This window comes from Aethalodelphis obliquidens, unplaced genomic scaffold (genome assembly GCF_003676395.1).
Source record: "Aethalodelphis obliquidens isolate GAN/ISIS:26980383/991018 unplaced genomic scaffold, ASM367639v1 scaffold25, whole genome shotgun sequence".
Classification (NCBI taxonomy): Eukaryota; Metazoa; Chordata; class Mammalia; order Artiodactyla; family Delphinidae; genus Aethalodelphis; species Aethalodelphis obliquidens.
This window is the reverse complement of record NW_020837969.1, coordinates 23,725,096-23,745,771: the sequence shown is the minus strand read 5'-3', so window position 1 is coordinate 23,745,771 and position 20,676 is coordinate 23,725,096. Positions and strand designations below refer to the sequence as shown.

General features: G+C 38.2%; 1 protein-coding gene across 1 annotated transcript in view; it reads left to right on the top strand.

Annotated features, from left to right (window-relative positions):
* The first annotated feature begins 457 nt into the window (after nucleotides 1-457).
* The window catches only part of TEX15 (testis expressed 15, meiosis and synapsis associated), a 78,654-nt gene continuing 58,435 nt past the window's right edge, over nucleotides 458-20,676 (top strand). Inside the window, 2 exon segments of the mRNA XM_027122776.1 lie at nucleotides 458-632; nucleotides 12,828-12,903. The gene's annotated coding sequence lies outside the window, so the exon portion shown is untranslated.

Genomic DNA, 20,676 nt, shown 5'->3' with positions numbered 1-20,676 from the left:
CTGAGGGGCGTGGACGCCCCGACACTGAAAGTGAAATGTTATCTTCTCTCGGATGAGCTAGTTCGCACGCTCGCGCCCCTCTGCTGGGTTCCAAGAGCCACTGAAGTAGCCCGACGCCTGGGTTAGCAGCTAGGGACGCTGAGGCAGCGGGAGGGGAAAGCCCCACAGCTTGGCCGTGGCCTCGCCCCCGCCCCCTGGATCCTCGGTTCCCAGTAGCCCAAAGGCGGAAGGGGGCGCTTGGAATCCTCGGTGCCTCCGCGCGCAGCCTGATGTGTCCAAAGTTCTACTCATTTAGTTCCGGGCTGCGGACACTCGGGCGCGGCTTCTCGGGGTCGGGGGGGGGGGGGGGGGGGGGGGGGGCTCCTGCTGGGCGCGGCTTCGCCGGGGACCGCCCACCCGGGGGCCGCAATGTCGGGCTTACGCGCGACACGCGGCCCCGGGAGCGCGGAGACTGGGAAGGCCGACCGGGTGACGGCTGGTTTCGCGGCGCCGCGAGGCGCTGAGCCGCACGGGCCTCCCCGGCCGTCCACGCGCTGCGTCGCCAGCTAGCAGAGCCCGCGCTCCGATGATGCCCGCCGGCGCTGGCCTCCCGCTGTCTCGCTGCAGGAGCGGGTGGTCGTGGGGGCGCTCGGGTAGGCGAGGGCGGCTCGGGAGCGGGGCGCGGGGGGCGTTGGGGCTCCGGCGAGGGGTGAGCAGCCCCGACGTGCGGGCGGACCTAACGCGCCCGGGGATGCGGCCGTCGCGTGTTCGGGGCGCTTTGGCCGTTGTAAGGGGCTGAATGGAGGGTTTGCGAGGCTGCTTCGCCTCGTTAGTTCTTGACTCCTGGGTTCAGCTCTTTGAACGTCCTGAAACTTGTGGATCCCACGGTAGTGTGCGTGCACAAAACGTCTCCTGGCTGCCAGGTAGCTTAGTATGAGCCACTTCCTAAACCCAGCCCTACTCAGATCTTTTAAGGCCGTTTCCATCCTTTCCATGCTTGGGGTTGAATTTACTCCACTTATTTGGAATGCTTGGTTTGGGGGTACCCGGCCGCCGTGGTGGCCGTGTGGAAAAAACCGTTTAGTAATGTTACAGAAAACGGAAAGGCTGAGGTTACTGGTAACTGTAAGGCTTTAAAAGATACCACAGTACCCTTCCACTTTTAAAAATTGGGGATTCCACGTGCATCGTGAAGCGTCCCAACTCTGTGAGTTCATTATTTGCTTTTGGGGCTGACAGATGAATATGGGACTGTTTCAAAGGACAAAGTCGACGTGGCACAAACTTATAATTTAAGTGTTTGAATTCCGTCTTTGACAGTGTGTTAAGCGTGTTTGTGTAGAGGGACTAGAAATAGTACAGGCTTTAAGTGTCCTTGAGTTCACATTTAGAAAATGGTTAATTTTATTTATGAGGTACTCTAAACAGGTTTTAGACTTCATTCAAAAGACATTGTTGATTGGAAAGGAGGGTACGTTTTAAGATTTGAGGCCCAAGGGGGATCGGAGGAGTGAAATCAGTGTGTAGAGACATTTTCAATACTGTGTCATTGCTCACTGTTTTAAAAGCTTCTAATTAAAAGAAAAACAACTCTACTTTTTTGCTCAGATACTTAAAAATCCCAACCTTACCCAATCATAAAGATGTCAGAATTTGGAAAGAATGGCTAAGTGTCTTGAATACCCATGCACATTTTCTTTTTAAAAATGTATTGAAGAATTCATATGACTAGGGAAAAATAGGAATTATCCGTAGAGGTCAGCTGTTGAACAATAGGAAAAATAGCATAACTTTTATTTACGTTTTCTGGAATTTTAACTCTAGTGGCTAGTGATCATTTCACCTTTAGTGTATTTTTCAGCCGTTTTTTATTTTTATAGTTTAATATGTTAAAAATGTTTTTACTATTTCACAGTATATATGTATGGAATCATAATGTTGTACACCTGAAAGTGATATGTTACGTCAGTTATAGCTCAATATATGTCAATTATTTATAAAAATTACAGAAGCAGTAAAGTATAATTATCGTACTTTTATTAATGAAATATTATTGTACTTTTACTCAAGAGCAAGTTACCTGAGGATCACTTTTTCTCTCAGTACACCAACTAGTGTACAGGGGCACTTGTAAATTATAAAGTTATGTTTTATTATGCTGAAGGATATACTGTACCTGGGTTGCAAAATTTTTAATTTAGGGGAAACAGTCACCATTTTCACAGTACTTGAAGATTAATTTTAGAAAACTGGCAATTAGGAGTTTTGGTAAACGTATTACTTTGGTTTGCTTTTGCTGTGTTCCTATTTCTTTTCTCATTTATTTAAAAACATCTGTGCTTTCACGAAGGATGATTTGGAGGTTTGAAGTGCCTGCATGGTTTTCTGTCAGATCAAAAACCGTGATTGTGTTGCACAGTTGGAATTGGTTTTCCTCTAAATCTTACCGTTTTTTCAGTTCATATTTTGTTACTTATCAAAAAGTAACTTCTTTTGGTTCAACAAATATTTCCAGAGCACCAGTGTTCTATTTATTGATCTGATATGTTTATAAGTGATATTCTAGGGTAGTTGGTTTTTACTTTGTAATGCTTTGGTTTTTTATGGAATTTATTTATTTAAATATATTTTATTTATTTTTGGCTGTGTTGGGTCTTCGTTGCTGCACGCGGGCTTTCTCTAGTTGCGGCGAGCGGGGGCTACTGTTAGTTGCGGTGCGCGGGCTTCTCACTGCGGTGGCTTCTCTTGTTGTGGAGCACGGGCTCTAGGTGCGCAGGTTTCAGTAGTTGTGGCGCACGGGCTTTGTTGCTCCATGGCATGTGGGATCTTCGCAGACCAGGGATCGAACCCGTGTCTTCTGCATTGGCAGGCGGATTCTTAACTGCTGTGCCACCAGAGAAGCACTGTAATGCTTTGTTTTCTAAAGTTAGTTCAGTAGTAGAGTTAGATTGTCAGAACTTAACTTTTTAGAAGTATCTCTATTTTATGAGGTGAGGTAAAGTTGCACAACAAGCTAAGCAAAGTTTAGAAAATTTTAAACACATGTATAGAATAAATTTGATGATTGCTTTAATGAGCAAGTTTGCCTGTTAAGATAGTCCCTGAAGTCTGGTAGCAACTCTGTATGCTTGGAATGTATAATCCACAGAATGCAAAGCCTTTGTAATTACTGCTCTTCAAAACTAATGATAGCTGCTCCTGAGGGTCTGCCTTTAATTACAACAGCTGAGACTCTGGCAAAGCTGCAACTACAGCTTTGGCTTTCAGCAGTGCGGCTGTGACTATATGTGGACGATTAAATCCTTATCAGAACCTAATTTTCCTTTTTGGATAGCTTTGGTAGTGCTTATTAGACCCTAGATATACAAAAAATATTTCGATTTTTAAGTTTCTCTGAGAGGTTTACTGTAATTCAACTTGAGGATTTTGAGGGCAATAATGCAATAGAGAAAATCACTGATTTGAGGATCTAGCTTGTCAGAATGGAAATCTAAAACCTCCTATGGGAGCACACACGCCTCAAGATGGGGAAATACTTTCCTTTTGCCAATGAAGCTAAAACAACATTTCCTTTACACTTTTCTAAGCATAAGCTTGTTAGCACTGGTATATTTACAGGTTGAGCAGCAAGACTGCAAAGTGTGGGCGGGGCCGGGGGGGATGAAAATGACTAAATGGCATTTTTTATATTAAATCAGGGACCATTATAATTCTCTCATTTAGAAATTCTTAACTTGGGATAAATGGACTTCAGTGATTACTTGAAGCCCCTAATTCTTTGCAAAAAATGAGTAAATTGTGTTAATTTTTGTTGAGGAAAAGACACATGGCTTTTTCAGACTTTCTAAAGGGTATGAGACTCCCTCCCCCCAAAACAAATTTAGCAACCATGAGAGAGGTTGTTTTTAGAAGAATCCATTTGCAGTTTTATAAACTGAAATAGCTAGTTTGTAGCAGAGCTAAGGCCTCAAGCCTAGGTTTTTGACTGACAATCCTTTGCTTTTTCCGTTGATCCACATTTATTGCATCTTGTAGTGACCTCTTTTTTGATAGGGCAGTGTCCTGTACTCTGTGACTTACAAGTAAAGCCTTGTTTAGAGAGATCTTTAAAGCTCACATAAGCATTTTAATGCTTGATCTCAACAGAAACCATGAGCAAAAAATAAATTGTCATTTGTAAAGGGAGATATGAACAAATACTTCTTAATATAGATGAAAACATAACCTCAATTTTGTGCCATTAGTATAATTGAACAAATCCAAAAAGGACAAAGCTTTTATAAAGTCAGATTCTTTGCGAGTAGAATTGCATATTGTAGTGGTGGTCGGGGAAGTCTGTAAGCCCTTTGAGCTTGGAATGATAATCTTACTTAAGGTTTATACATCCTTTACATTCTCTGAGGTGTGTTTGTGTGACATCATATTTAGCCAAGGAATAGGAAGCAACTTCAATGAACCGCAAAAGACCAAGTTTTAAAAGCTCCACAAAGCCATCTTCTCTCTGTCTCTAGAAGACCCAAATGTTATGTTTGCAGGTGTCTTTCAAGCCCATTCCAATCAACTAAACCTACTATTTTAGTTTCTCCAAAGTTACTGTTTGCCTACCCATCTGAGGTATTTAGCCCATACAAATACAAGCGCTTTATATATGCTTGTTCTCTCTTACGGCTGAAAAGAGAATAGGGCTTTACAGGTCAATAAATAGTGTATCTAGTTGAAAAAGAATGGAGGAATGTTAGATGATTAGTATTAAACTCTAAAGATTAAAAAATTACACCTCCTTATGTGATTAAACATGCACCGATAATAGCCAACACTTAACATAGCACTTTTATAAAGCAGACATTTTTCTACATGTTGTGTATATTAATTTAGTTAACCAGTACAACAGGAGAGTGTCAATTAACTGAATTAACTGAGTTGATATTTATTAGTTTTCCTATTTTTATATATGAAGAAACTGGGGCACAGAGATTAGGTAAGTGGTCCAAAGTTGCACAGATAGTAAGAGGCAGAACAGGATTTGACCAGGTGATCTGGCTTTACCAGACTGCCCTAAAAATATTTATTTCTGATCTATGGCATAAGTTAAATAATTTTCCTCTAAAAACAATCTATCTGAGCCACTTATGCTAAATTTGCTGAGTCTGAAGAAAAGCTAATGGTACATTATTCTGTCTTGGTCACCTTGATATTTATACACTATCCAAAAGTGGCATTGAAAGTCTAGTAAAAGAATAGCATCAACGAAGTCAAGAAAACTGAACCAAGTTCATTCTCTGTCTAAGGTGCTATGACTCGTATTCTAGTTCCTTTTTTTCTGAGAACTCGATAATATTCAAGGTTTGCCTACAGGTTTCTTTGAAGTCTTTTTAAGTTTCCAGTCTATCTACTTGGTGTTATACCCACCAGGTGTATTTTAGTATTTTAGACATTGCATGATTAAACGGCTTCTACAGAATTTTGAGAAGCCTGTTTGTTACTAGAGTTAGGTAGAGTCTTAAAATGAATGAGATGTTATAAATAGACATATTATGATCTATTCTTTTTTATTGAAGTATAATTGATGTATGACTGTGTAAGTTACAGGTGTACAATATAGTGATTCACAATTTTTAAAGATTATACTCCAGTTACAATTATTATAAAATATCGGTTATATTCCCTATGTTGTACAGTATATCCTTGCAGCTTATCTTATACCTAACAGTTTAATCCCCTACCCCTGTATCGCCCCTCCCCTCTTGCCTCTCCCCACTGGTAACCACTAGTTTGTTCTTTATATATAAAGATCTATTCTAATGTTAGTAAGTATGCACATTTATTAGTCTGTTGCCAATACAAAAGAAGATTGGAAAATTGACAGTTGTTACCTTCTCAAATTTAAATATGGGGAAAAATGACTAATTTTTAAATGAACATTCTGCCTCTTCATGAGAAGGATGTATAATTAGATAAATTTATTTAGGAATTATAATTGCATATTATTGTTTTCTGGGCATGACTCCGTTACAAATATACATAGTTCAATATTAATTATGTTTAAAAAAATTTTTGTACCTTATTTTTCTGGCCTCAGCCATACATTTACTTTTAGGTTCAGCGGACATATTAGGTGAATAATGATTGGTAGCTATATTTTCCATACCAAGATGTGTAGAAAATTAAACTACTGTTGAATTTTTTGGACCTATACAGAAAGATAGCCTAATATTTTTAATGAGCTTAATATTTTTAATTTTAATGAGCTTAATATTTTGAATATTTTTGATGAGAACATCTTGAATACCAAGAATGATTCAGTGAACAGTTCATTGATCTTAGAGGGCAATCTGACAAATACTCTTGGTTTTTAACTAGAAAACAATCCAGTGCAGGAGGAAAAGCTGATTCAGTCCTAGTTAGACATTTATCTAGCAATGCCTCATATGTTACCGATACAGTTATTTTTCCTACATAAATAAAAATGAATTGTGTGGATTTTAGATCTGACCGATTTAATTTAATTTAATTTTTTGAATTTTATTTTATTTATTTATACAGCAGGTTTTTATTAGTTATTTATTTTATACATATTATATATACATATACATACATATTATACATCTATTTCATACATATTATACATACATATACATACATATTATACATACACATACATATATGTCAGTGTCAATCCCAATCTCCCGATTCATCCTGCCACTTTCCCCCCTTGGTGTAGATCTGACCAATTTTAGAGATTACTTTGCTGATAGAGAAAGTAACTGATAAGCTTTCTACAAGGATTAAATAGGGTGCTCTTATTCTTTCTCTTCCAAGGGTATTATGTTTTTAATCCCCTTGAAAGTTGTATGTCATTATCATTAATCATTTGATTAGTCCTTTTGTATTTCCCTAATGTCTTTTAAAAAGTCTCACAGCCATAGTAGATTAGCTGCTAATCTTATCCCCTTGCTTTTACAACAATTCCCTAATTCCTTTTGCATGTTATTTCCACCTGCTGAGTAGAGAATGCACTCAGCTTGGGGTTATATTGATTGATTGATCTAGTCTTCATCTTTCACAGCCTGGTAACACAATTAACTTCCATATTTTACCTCCTTCCAGCAACACCTCTAATTTCCAGGATTTTGGCCAAGCACTCATCTCTCTGTTTATATCTGCATAGGGAGGACAAGAAGTGACTTTAAGCAGGCAAGGTGGCAACTTTCTTGCTGTTGTCATTTGCTTTTCACTGTGTTTACAATACAGTGAGTTTCAGTAATTTAGAGGAAGGCATTCTTAGCAGTAGCAGTTACTTTCTCTTTGTGTTTGTCTATAAATATTATAAAACAAGGTTGATATGGAGGATAAGGGTAGATAATCCATTTACGTAATCCAGGTTATCTTCCTTGTTATGGAATAGGTTGCAAGTTATCATTTGCTAATTTACTCCATGGTTGAGTGATTCTGTTTAGGTCAGTCCAGTCAGAATTTGGGCATTTGAGAAGGTTGAAGGAAGGACTAAAGACTGGAGGATTGAGTTAGTGAAGAGTTGATCTGTTTTCTCACCTTTGTAGCCACAATGACCTTGACCTCTTTGTGGAACCTGACCTATTTTTCTCAAAGCTTCTAGACCCTAAAGGGAAAGGAACCAGGGGACCCTGAAGCCTTGGGGGCCCCTTAACCTTAATTATCCCCCTGTTGAAAAGCAGCTGGACTAGAAGTACTCTTTCCCATAGCCTAGGCTCTTGGGATAGTCTGTAAAGCATGTAAATTACTTTTAGCTTTACTGTCATTTGACTATGTATAATTAGGTAGATACAGGCTTTTCCTTGGGCCCAGAGGGAGAGCCTGCGCCAAATTTTTAGAGAAGTCCATCCACATGGGACAGAATATTAAAACAAGATTCGGATTTCTGAGTCAGAACAAAATCATGGAAATGTTTGAGGACTAGTTTTTGCTTCTAGTTTAGGAAATCCCTCATATTGGAGTTTTATTGATCCAACATAGACAACTGATCGTGGGTTATCTTGATAAAATTGTTAAACGACACATAGTTTAAAAAGTAATCTCTCTCTTGCCTGTTCTATTTGCCCTGAGGGCGACAGACTAAATCCCAGCAATAAATATAAATGAGTAAGTCTTGAGAAATGTGCTGGTAATCCTTAGACGTTCCCTTTGTGGAGTGCCCAAATTTTATTGTGCCTGACCATCTAGATTGGGGGTTCTCAAAATGTGGTTCCTGGACCATCAGCATCACCTGGGAATTTATTAGAAATAGAAATTTGGGGGCCTCAGCTCAGACATAATGAATTGGAAACTCTGGAGATGGGACCTAGGAATCTGTGTTTTAATAAGCCGACCAGGTGATTCTGATACATGTTAAAAGCTGGAGAACCACTAATCCTAGATCATCAGGGATAACATGGTTTTTTTGCTTTGTTAGTCCATTGCTTCAATACAAATACCAATTACTCATGTGGGTATTACTGCCTATGTGTACTCCAAGAATAGGCAGTCTGTGTTATTAGTATTGCATTGAATGGTACCCAAAATAAAATTGTTGGTGGCTTTCAGAGTTCTTTTCTATTTCCTTGTCTTTTCATCCTGCTGAGTGCCTGGAACAAGGTAGCTGCTTGTTATATACTTGTTAAATGAATAACTGTCTCCCTTCCCTTCCCAGAAAGCAAAACCACATTCTTTTAAAATTTCTTTTGGATTCTTTCTCTGCAGGAGCATTAAGTCTGAAAGTGAGGTTCCCAGTTAAGAGCATTTCTTTCTCCTAATAGTGATACTGGTTGAAAGAGATTGCTAATACTAAAAAGAAAAAGTGAAAGAAAGGAACAGTTGTTAACGTAGCTGATTGGATGCTTTCCTCAGCATTATCTACCAGTAGTTCTCAAACTTAGCTTACATCAGAATCACCTGGAGAACTTGTCCAATCACGATTGCTGGTCCCAACTCCCAGAGTTTCTGATTCAGTATGTCTAGGATCTGGCCAGAAGATTTTCATTGCCTGTAAGTTTCCAGGGGATACTGATGCTGCTGGTCTACGGACTGTAATTTGAGAACCACTGCCCTTGGCTCACGAAGACCAGAAATACAGGTAATTTCATGAATGTGAATGTTAGTTCCTGGTGCTTGCACACCAATGATCTGTAATCTGTAAAAGTATATATACTTGGATAGCAAACTTACTGAATATTTTTTTCCAGAGGTCTCTGTTTAGGTCTTCTTTCTCAACATGAGACTTTTTTTTCAGACTTCTTTAAAAACTGATTTAAAACTCACCTGCTTAAATAATTGAATTTAATTGAGTGGAATAGATTCTTTACCCAAATCTTGCCACACTGATCACTTCGTTTCTCTGCTTTTCATCTCACGATTTGTCAAGAGTTTAGCTAAGCTACTGCATGGTATTGCTGCCTCGGCATTCATTTGGTTTGGCCAAGCAGCCTGAGGTGACCTTAAACTGACACTAGCCCCCTCATGCAAGTGCATGCCCTAAATAGTAGCCCTCAGAGTCACAAGCACATGCAGGTTTCTGATAGAACTGCCCCGACAGTCACCTGTCCCCATTGCCTTCCCCTTTTGTGCCCATGTGGCTTACCAAAACCCTGCTCTTTTGGTTTGAATTGATCAATGCAGGCTTAGCCCAGGAACCCCAGAGCACTTCACACACCTACCCTGATAAAGGTGTGTGCTTCAGGTCCTGCTTCTTTCTGTCTGCACTCTGCCTTGACCTCCCCATGTTGTTTCTTGAGGTGTGTCAAGTACTTCCGTTAGGACCTGTGAATAATAAACTTCTTTATTTCATTTCCTCTTGTGATCTGTTGTTGAACCTTGGCTTACTACCCGGCACCCTGTGCTCCACTTAATAAGTGTTGATTTGACAAATTCATAACAAGCTTACCTAGTTTTCCAAAGTAATTTTATACCCAAACATGTGTTGCTTGTTTATCTTCTGGAGTTGATGTTTGTTCCTCTATTTTCTGTTCTCTAATACAACTTCCTAAAGAATGGGAAAGTTGACATTGCTTTCGGATTTTTTTCTCACAACTAAACAGTTTTCTAGACTTGATTCCTTGTCACTTGAATTCTTACACAACATGTTCTTAGCATCTCCTGAAACAGATTAAAGTGAAATGGAACTCAGGCTTTTTTCTCCTAACTCTTTTGTAAGCCATTTTTTCTTGCTAAATTGTTCTAAAGAAGAAAATCTGAAATAGATCAACGAATACAGAATTCTTAAGTTTATTGTTGTTGGGTTTTTTTGTTTGTTTGGTTTTTGGGTTTTTTGGCCACGCCATGCAGCTTTTTTTTTTTTTTGCGGTACGCGAGCCTTTCACTGTTGGGGCCTCTCCCGTTGCAGAGCATAGGCTCCGGACGCGCAGGCTCAGCGGCCATGGCTCACAGGCCCAGCTGCTCTGCGGCATGTGGGATCTTCCCGGACCGGGGCATGAACCCGTGTCCCCTGCATCGGCAGGTGGACTCTCAACCACTGCGCCACCAGGGAAGCCCCCGTGCAGCTTGTATGTGGGATCTTAGCTCCCCAACCAGGGATTGAACCCAGGCCCTTGGCAGTGAGAGTGCAGAGTCCTAACCACTGTATGCCAGGGAATTCCCCAGAATTCTTAAGTTTAATAAAAACTTTAATTGACTGTTTCAACCATACCCACACAGATCAAATGCATACATCCTCTGCAGATTCAAGTCAGAGTTTCTATACTAGATAGGTTCTAGTAGAGGAAAAAAGTCTTGAAGACGCATCTAGTTTTTCTCTTAATAGAGTATCTCCCGTGAATTTGTGGAAAGGCTTTCCAGATCAGTACCTTCTTTGTTACAACCTGTGGTTGGTGTTGCTCAGTAATTTCACTGTCCCCATACCAGTTTTTTTCCCCTATTCCAGGGGTTTTGTTCGCCACTGTTTTGCTATTCCAGAAAGCCTGGATCAGCTCTGCAGGTGTCTTTATGTTAACATCCTTCCTTGAGCAACTTTCATGATCAAATTAAAAGAAAATTGGAAATGTTTATATTCTTATACATACTTGTTTTTTAGACATGCCAGTCAAATTAATTTACAAGTTTGCTTCAGATTCTTACTGATGTATTGACTTAAAAATTATATTTTAACTTACTGTAATTATAGTAGATATACAGATGCCACTAATCATTAACTTCCAAATATACATATTATCCATATAAGTATTACTAAATATTTCATACCATTTTTGATATTTTTTTAAAAATGAATTTATTTATTTTTGGCTGCGTTGGGTCTTCGTTGCTGTGCGCGGGCTTTCTCTAATTGTGGCGAGCAGGGGCTACTCTTTGGTTGTGGTGCGCAGGCTTCTCATTGCAGTGGCTTCTCTTGTCGAGCATGGGCTCTAGGCACACGGGCTTCAGTAGTTGTGGCACACAGGCTCAGTAGTTGTGACACACGGGCTTAGTTGCTCCGTGGCATGTGAGATCTTCCCAGACCAGGGCTCGAACCCGTGTCGCCTGCATTGGCAGGTAGATTCTTAACCACTGTGCCACCAGGGAAGTCCCAGTTTTGATATTCTTGTGTGACTGCCAGCTCACATTATAGGATGAACCATCACTATCAAATTGCTCAGAATTTCTACTTCCTAAATTATTTGGCATTTCATTTTTATACGCCAGTCTCTCATCCTTATTACATTGATACTACATGACTACGCCTACCCCCGACTGTTTTTTTTATATTGTATCCTTTTATTTATTGGGTCTCTTGGGCAGTGACACTTCATTGAAGCACTTGAGTAAAACATAGGCAAATTAGTAAAGGATAAGATTTTCTTTTGTTTATACACTGAGTTTTAAAATGTGTAGTAATGGTATTTTCAAAAATGGATCTAAATGTCTATTTTAAATACCTTTTTGTATTCTTGAATGTTTAACTTGGAGAAAAGAAAAAATCTAGAATTTGAGGTCAGTCCAAAATTTTGCTGGATGTTTTCACTAATAAAAAGTACATTATCTTAAAAAATGTGTAGCATTTTACTGTATGGCTTAGTAACATATAGATATTACCATGTAATCAATAGTATTATCCTGAAGTCAAAGCATAAGTAATATTTCAGTAATATCCTGAAATGAGGGCATAAGTAGTAGTATCCTGAAATCAACATATAAACGTGAAGCTAATTATAACAAGGTACCAAGATTTGGACTAATCATAACGGTGCATATAATCAGAGTTAAGGTTTAAATGCCTCTAGAAAGAAGCTTAAGAACTGGTTGGGATAGCATAGTGGTTTGGAATCCAGACATCATGCCTGGACTTGAAAACCAACGTCACAGTTGGGTAACCTTAGGCAAGTGTTTTAAACTTTCTGAGTCTCTGTTTTCTCATCAGGAAAATGAGAATGATACTACAATCAGTGAAAATTAAATGAGATACTGTATATAAAGTACACAGAGCATGGCATGTATCACAACTGTTTACAATGACTGTTAACTAAGATTTTGGTATAAAACTAGCAATGTTGTTTAGTGTTTTGTGCTGTATATGAAATCCAAGAGCCTGCTTATCTGCTGTGTCACAGTGTCGTTTTCCCTACTAGGTGGCTAGTGGTGAGCTGATTCTGAATAGCAGATGAGAATGTACTGAAGGGAAAGAGAAAGACTTAAGTGAGAAAAGAGGAATGAGAGAGAAGAGAATGCAAGGGTGTAAGAGAGAAGGCACTGAGACATGCAGAAAATCAACCCCTCCTTCCCCTCAAATGAAACAGGAGTGAAAGGCCAGCAGAAATCAGGAAGAAAAAAGTAGATGAAGAGGTGATTCTGGAAGGAGCTTCTGACCGTAATTCTGTACATATTTCTGCCTTTTTGTTTCTTTGTAGACATTCCTTTGTCATTTTTCATGTATGGACTGAGTCCTGATCATAACCATATGATGGTACATTCCATTGAAGAGTGGTAAGTATTTCAAGTAATGGCTTCACTACTGCTATTACTTACAGTATTTACTTTTTTTTAACCCACCTGGGGTAAGCTCTTCCACTTTATGATTGCCTAAATAATTGGCAATAAAAAAATACCTGAAGAATCTGTGTATTTTTTCACTAACTTTATAAGGAACTATAGGTGGTGCTGGAGATAGAAAAATGGGTAATATAGTCCGGTGGAGAAGACTGGCCCATACAAAACTGACCTTAATTTAGCATAAGTATTGAATTTTTGAATCAGTTGGCAACTCAGGCCAGTATGCAAATATTGCTTAGAACATCTGTGGTAATCAAAGTTTGGAATTGTCTTTTGAACCAGTACATACGCAGAATGAGAAACAGTTATTTGGTATCCAGATTTTTTCATTTTTATGTATTTTTAATCAAAAGTGGTATTGCCACATTTGGTCACCCACATACTAATCAGATGGGTTTTAAATGATATTTAGTTGATTCTAAAAACAAAACATCTCAGAGGATAGAAAGTGAACCAACTGTTGACATTTAAAAAAACACAGGTGCCATAGTCATAGACAGAAGTACTCTAGGCAAATACATTTTCTTAGTCACTTGAAAGTTAGTGGAGGGATCAGGGCTGTTTAACTTAGGAAGCTATCAAACTTTAATGGCATCACCTTGCATACAGTATACAATTTCTTGCATATACATGGAACTACAGAGAAAATGTAAATAAATAGAGCCTGAAAGTGGTAGAGAGAAGGGGAGGTAGTACAGTTTACAATATAGCCTTAAGCCTTACTGAAACACAGGTGAGAAGAGTAAAGCTTAGGAGCAGACATTTAGTGAGTGGTAGAATCAGGACGGGAAACCCATGTCTGCTGATATCTTGTATACTATGTCATAAATACTGGTGAAAAAAATCTTTTTCAAACCAGTTCCATAAAATTTAGAAGGAAAGTGAGAAGTTGGATTAAGTCACAAGAGGGTGAGCTCTCTAGCCAGATTACCCTCAGCTACTTGTAATTGGGGCTGACAATTTAGATTTTTTTCCCTTATATTTTAACTGGTCACTGTGATTAGTTCTAGACTTTTTTGCATTTGGGGAAAAATTGCTTTTTCAATCTTAGTAAAGTCTTCAGAACAAATCTGAGAGCTTCTCTCGGATTTTTACTTGGTAACATTCCATAATATATTTATTAAGATCACCCCAAGGCAGTAAGATTTTATTCTCCCCGAATAGTTCAAGTTAGTAACGTTTTACTATAAATTACTAGGAGTTTAAAGATGTAGTGCATTCTAACGTAAGGTATTTTCTTTTGATACAGCGTGTCTTTCTGGGGAAGTGGTTGATTCGGGCACTGATTTCAGAAGCACACAGTTCTGCTTGTCTAAAATCTTTTAAACCTAAGTAAAACAAGTATGAGAAGAGCAGAGCTGTTCTCTTGGGGGTTGTTGCTTTGTCTTTTCTTTCTTTTGTTTTTTTTTTTAATCTTCCTTGTTTTTTTTCTGTAGTGAGTCCAGGTACCTACTAGAATTACTGTGTAGCTGTTAAAAGCCCTTGTCTTGATTTAGAATAATGCCCTCCAGGGAACTAGGACTCAACAGATGGCTCATCTTCTCCAAAAGGATTTAATAATCTCCACATGGTGCTCTTTCTAAAAGATTCTGAGGTTTGGCAATGGCAAAGTAAACATGATGAGTGGAAAAGAAATGATAAGATAGACCTAATGGCCATGTTTAATAAAATTAGAAGCAAAATAAAACTATTCTTGAACCTCCTTTGCTATTTTATTTCTAGTTTTCTATTAACTTTATGTGAAGAGGGTGGAGGTGATCCAGAAACATTTTTTATTTAATAACTTCCACCTTCTGTGTATAAGACTGAGGGGCAGTTTAAAAAAAACACAACAACTTTATGATTATCATTGTTCTGCATTTAGGCATTCCAGATGTCCCTCTCTCCTCCAGAGCTCCAAGTCACCTATAGCTAAACCTCAAGTTAAAGAACTTGAGAGAACTAAGAATAGAACTTTCTAAGTTACTACAATGAAGTCGAGCTTTCTTTAAATGTGTGTGTTCACAAAGCGTTGACATTAAACCTTTTGAATAATCTCTATATCTAATGCGATATGTGACACACAATAATGGTTTCATGGATGTTGAATCTGAAATCAATAAGAACAAATGGTCTGATGCTCAGCCAGGTGCTTCTGCCCAAATTAATGGACAAATAAAGGTCCATAACATTCTTTAAGTGAAAGAAGGCAATTATTTAATAGAGGGTTTTTTACTGATAGCAGCTTAGGGGCATTCTCTGCCCCTTCAACAAAATTTGGTTTCAAGTTTCCCAGCCCATGACAAACAGTGTATTGTTTGACTTTACCTCTCTAACTCCCCCCACCTCAATTCAAGAGACATTTATTGAAAATCTGTTTGTATGAAGTTAGGTGTTAACCTTTGAGTCATTAAGCGATACTTTTTTTTGCTTCTCATCATACAAATCATAATCCTTTACTCTCTAATGGTTAGTTCAGCTTGACCAGTGGGAGATCTTCTAAAAATCCTCCAGTATTCATGTTTTCCCTCTTAGTGTTCTATGTGTTTATTGTGACCTCAGAAGGGATTTCTCCTTCCAGTTTTCTGTCATCATCCAATTCCTTTCCATGCGCCTGGATCTTTTTGCTCTTGGCCTCCTCAGTGTAGTGCTTCATTTCTGCTTGGAAACGCATTACCAGAAACTGCCACTCTTATGGGACTGCAGACGTTCTCTTAACCTTTTTGACTACCATCTCTTTCTTCCATGCCTCCCATTTCATCTCTCCCCTGCTGCTTTTTTATCTTCACTATAATCTCTACCCCTTTCACGGTTGTATTTTTTATCAGCCTCTTGGCATACTTTGTATCATTATTGAAGCTGGATTTGCCCATGGTCACTCATTCCATTTCATTAATAATTTTCCTAACATTCTAGATTTCCTTTCCCCTGAAATGCCTAGCAGTGCTAGAGAGTATCATGATTAATTCTACTGTATCCAACTTGACTTTTTTTATATTATGTTCTCAATTAGGGATCTAGTCTTCTTTCCTTAAAAAATAACCATTTATGTTGGCACCATTTAATAAATAAGCCATCTCTTTCCTAACAATTTGACACCTTTATTATGTATTAATTTTTCACAGATACTTCGATTTATTTCTGGACTCTGTTCTGGTCCTGCTGTCTATATATGTCCTGAGCCAGTACTTCATCATTTTGATTATAGTAACATTATAATAAATTTTAATAACAGTTAAGGATATTGGCTATTCTCAGGCAGTTACTTTTCTGCATGCATTTTTTTAATGGCCATATTATTTTATTGATTGATTGATTGATTGGCTGCATTGGGTCTCTGTTGCTGCACACGGGCTTTCTAGTTGCAGCAAGCAGGGGCCATGCCCTGTTGCGGTGCCTTCTCATTGCGGTGGCTTCTCGTTGCGGTGGCTTCTCATTGTGGTGGCCTCTCCTGTCACGGAGCACAGGCCCCAGGCACGTGGGCTCAGCAGTTGTGGCACATGGGCCCAGTAGTTGTGGCTCAAGGGCCCTAGAGCCTAGGCTCAGCAGTTGCGGCGCATGGGCCCAGTTGCTCTGCGGCACGTGGGATCCTCCCATACCAGGGCTTGAACCCACGGACTCCCAACCACTGTGCCACCAGGGAAGCCGCTGCATGCAATTTTTTTTTTTTTTTTGGCTGCAGTGGGTCTTCATTGCTGCACGGGTTTTCTTTAGTTGCGGCGAGTGGGGGCTACCCTTTGTTGCGATGCATGGGCTTCTCATCATGCTGTCTTGTGGAGCATGGGCTCTAGGCACGTGGGCTTCAGTGGTTGTGGCACCTGGGCTCAGTAGTTGTGGCTCGTGGACTCTAGAGCGCAGGCTCAGTAGTTGTGACACACGGGCTTAGTTGCTCCACGGCATGTGGGATCTTTCCAGCCCAGGGCTCGAACCTGTGTCCCCTGCATTGGCAGGCAGATTCTTAACCACTGTGCCATCAGGGAAGCCCCTTGCATGCATTTTTAAATATTTTTTTTTCTAACTGCAAAAAAAAAAATCTTATTAGGATTCATAAAGGAATTGTCTTAAATATGTCTTTTTCCCTCTTGATCAGTCTTAGCAGAAGTATTTAAAAGGTTTTTTTGGCTTTTACAAAAAAATAATTTTTATCTTTTGTTCTTTTTCTCTATTATAAGTTTGTTTTCTTTCTTTTAATTAAATGAGACTTAATAATAAAGAGTGAGTTAAAAGTTATGAACTCTGGGGAATTCCCTGGTGGTCCAGTGGTTAGGACTGTGTGATTTCACTGCTAAAAAAAAGTTATGAACTCTGTAAGAGAACATACTACTCAGCAGATTGGGAGAGGTAGCAGTTATTGAAAAACTAGATGTCATTGTTTACAAATCAATGAGTGAGACTCTTCACCAAACCAATTATTCCTCCGTCTTATTTGCCTAGAAATTAAAACATACATATGTAACTTAGGTCTAAAGTTAATCAGTATATTTATCCTTCTATGTAATATAGGGTGTTAGAAAAGTCTTCACTCTAACCCTCTGAACTTAATATATTAGAAAATATAAAAGTAGAAAGTAAAAAGGAAATTACCAGTAACCCAAGCCATAATTATTGTTTAACTTTTGTTATATCATCTGCCACGGTTTTTTTTCCTTGCTGAATTTACTTTGTGACGCATGGTATTTCCTTCCAGTAGAAACAAGCCAGTTCTTCTTCCTGATTAAAGTGTCTCAGACTGTCTCCTCATGCATTCTTTTTAGTGAAGAGTTGTGTGACAACCCAAACTGAGTTTGAAGTTACATGTTTACATTAAAAAGCAGTTACTGTGCATAGTTCTTATTGTGGACAGGTAGGGATGCCAAGAACCATTCCTTTCCAGGCACATTTCTAGTGAGAAAGGATTTTTTTAAACTTTGTTGATACTTTTATCATCTAATCCCTGTATCTTCAAGATTTTGTTACTTGAATAAAAGCACTTACCTCTGAACATTTTTCTTTTCTTTTCTTTTTCTATTATAGTTGCTATTCTTTTAGCCTTAATTTTCTTTCATATACAAAATATCACTACTTTCTATTTAGCATTCAATGAACTAGACAATTCCAACAAGAGACAAACATCGCTTATAAAAATGTCAAGTGTGTTACAAAAACTAAATGATACAAGTAGCCAAATAGCATTAAGAGTTGGAAAAGGACTTGGAACATTTACATAACAATAACAACCACTCCCACAACAAAAGCAAGCTCTCCCCCATACTCCTTGGGATGTTACCTGGATCTGTGGGAACTCTTCAGCATCTGATACCAAAGTTCATATTTTTCCATCAAAGTGAATACTCTGCCTCTTTCTGAAAGATGTTACACTGTTCTTCCTAGATATTCTGATTCCTATCAAAGTTGCTGCCACATGTAATAGCATAGCCTTATATCTTTATTTTTTTAATTGAAGTATTGTTGATCTACAGTATTGTGTACAGCAATAGTACACAGGTGTACAGCATAGTGATTCAATATTTTTGCAGATTATATGCCATTATAGGTTATTACAAGTTAATGGGTATAATTCCCTGTGCTATACAGTATATCCTTGTTGCTTATCTATTTTATATATAGTAGTTTGTATCTGTTAATTCCATACCCCTAATTTTTCCCTTCTCCTTCCTTCCCCCTTTCCCTCTCCCCTTTGGTAACCACAAGTTTTTTTCTGTATCTGTGAGTCTGTTTCTGTTTTGTATATATATTCATTTGTATTATTTTTTATGGAAATATGACATATAAAAACTTACTTTTTAACTTTTTCTTTTAATCAAACTAATACATGGAATTATTTAAAAAGTCATAGTACTAGAGATGTATACTGGAAAACAGTTGTCCATTGTCCCACTCTCTTCTGTTCCTAGTTTTACTTCCTAGGGGCAGCCACCTTCAACTCTTACAGTTACTCTCCTGGGTATTCCCCTCCACACTTAGAGATAATATGGTTTCAATAGTATTTCTTGATTTATCAATTATAGAAATTATCCACTGATTTTTGTCTTTATGGTCAATGAGAACAAAGCTCTTCCATCCAGCCACCCCCACTCCGCTACCTTCCCCCATTCTTCCAACATAAAATTTTTTGTTAGAAGTCAATACTCACATTGTTATGATACAGATATTGTTTACTACAACTGTGGCTGTCTGTTCTCCATAGGATAATCATTGCTTTTTTTAGCCTGCTTTTCTATAAGTCTAATAATTTTTTCTGCAAATGTACCCATAACTTGTCAGTCTTGTTTTTATTGGCTAAGACATATAAGTTCCTTTTTCTTTTTGACCAGGAGAATTGTCTCTTAGAGCCTCCATTTTTCTGCTTTAGTCTAGACTGATGGCTTCCTAGAAGTTATGTGCCACTCTCAGCCATCCTAAGATTACTACCCTGTTTGGAACCTTTCATTTTTTTTTTATCCCATGTCATCTTCATTTTAGATTCATTCTCTTTTTTTTTTTTTTCCCCAAAGCACATCTTATGGTGGCTTTCTACAAAAGGGTACATGTTAAATATATATGTATTTTAGCCCTTCCATACCTGCAGAGGGTATTCTCTGTAGTACTGACATTCTGTGAGCCAGGAAGAGCAAAAGAGCTAAGGATTCCATAACTTTAGTATGTTGTCTCTTTTCACCCCAGCCCTCTTTTTCCTGATGTTATTGGACTTGTGAAACTTTAGTCCTACCAGTAAGACCAGTTGGTTTCTGGTTGCACAATCCATGTCTCTTTTTATACCAATTTCATATTCAGTGGTGATTGTAGCTAAAACTATCAAAGACAACAGTATTTGATCAAAGTAAGTATCCTTTGTCTATTGATAAGATTATTATATAATTCAGTATATGATATCAGTGGTCGTATTAGAGATTTGATCTTACCTTCTCTACATGTCACAAGATCAGTGAATTTTAGAACATTGAAATGGTTCCAATTAGGATGAACACAGAGTAATTATAACTATTTTTAGAGTTATGATTACTTCTTTAACAAACTTAAGAATTAAGATTGATGTAAAAATCTGAAAATGTAAAACTCACTTAAATCATTAAAAGGTAAGTTTTTAATATACTAACATAATTCTGGTTGTACGCAGTTCCTCCTGGAACATTTAGGCCTCTGTTTGCTGTCAGTAATGGGCTGGTCAGGGTGAAGACTAGTATAATACTTGAAGAAATGTATAAAGTATAATAGGTACAGTATGGAATGGTAAAGGGAGTTGGGATTATTGAAAAATAGTACATTTTTAGTGGTTAGATTTTTCTTTTGGCAGCATTCAGCTACCACTCAGTTGTGTAACTCATATTTTTTCTGTTTCTGTCATATTTTTTCTGTTATAGATTGCCACTTGATATAATATCGACTATTAACCTAATAGTGATCTTTTGGTGGGGAAGATAAAAATACTACATTCCAATTCATATTGACTTTAATAAATGATTGAAAAGCATGGGAATTTGAAAAAATGTTTCCTGGAATAAAAATAATACAGTAGTTTTATCAGTCATCAGTCATGCCTACATAATGGATCACCATGAATGAATGGTGACGAGGAGGAAGGATATTACTATAGATCTGTTAAGCACAAGTTTGTCTAAACCCTTCTGTATGTACGTTTTTCTAGCCTCAGTTGTTCATCTGTGTAGGATTGAAAATTTTCTATTGAGACTCTACAAGTTTGTTAACACACCTGAGCTAATGCTTTGC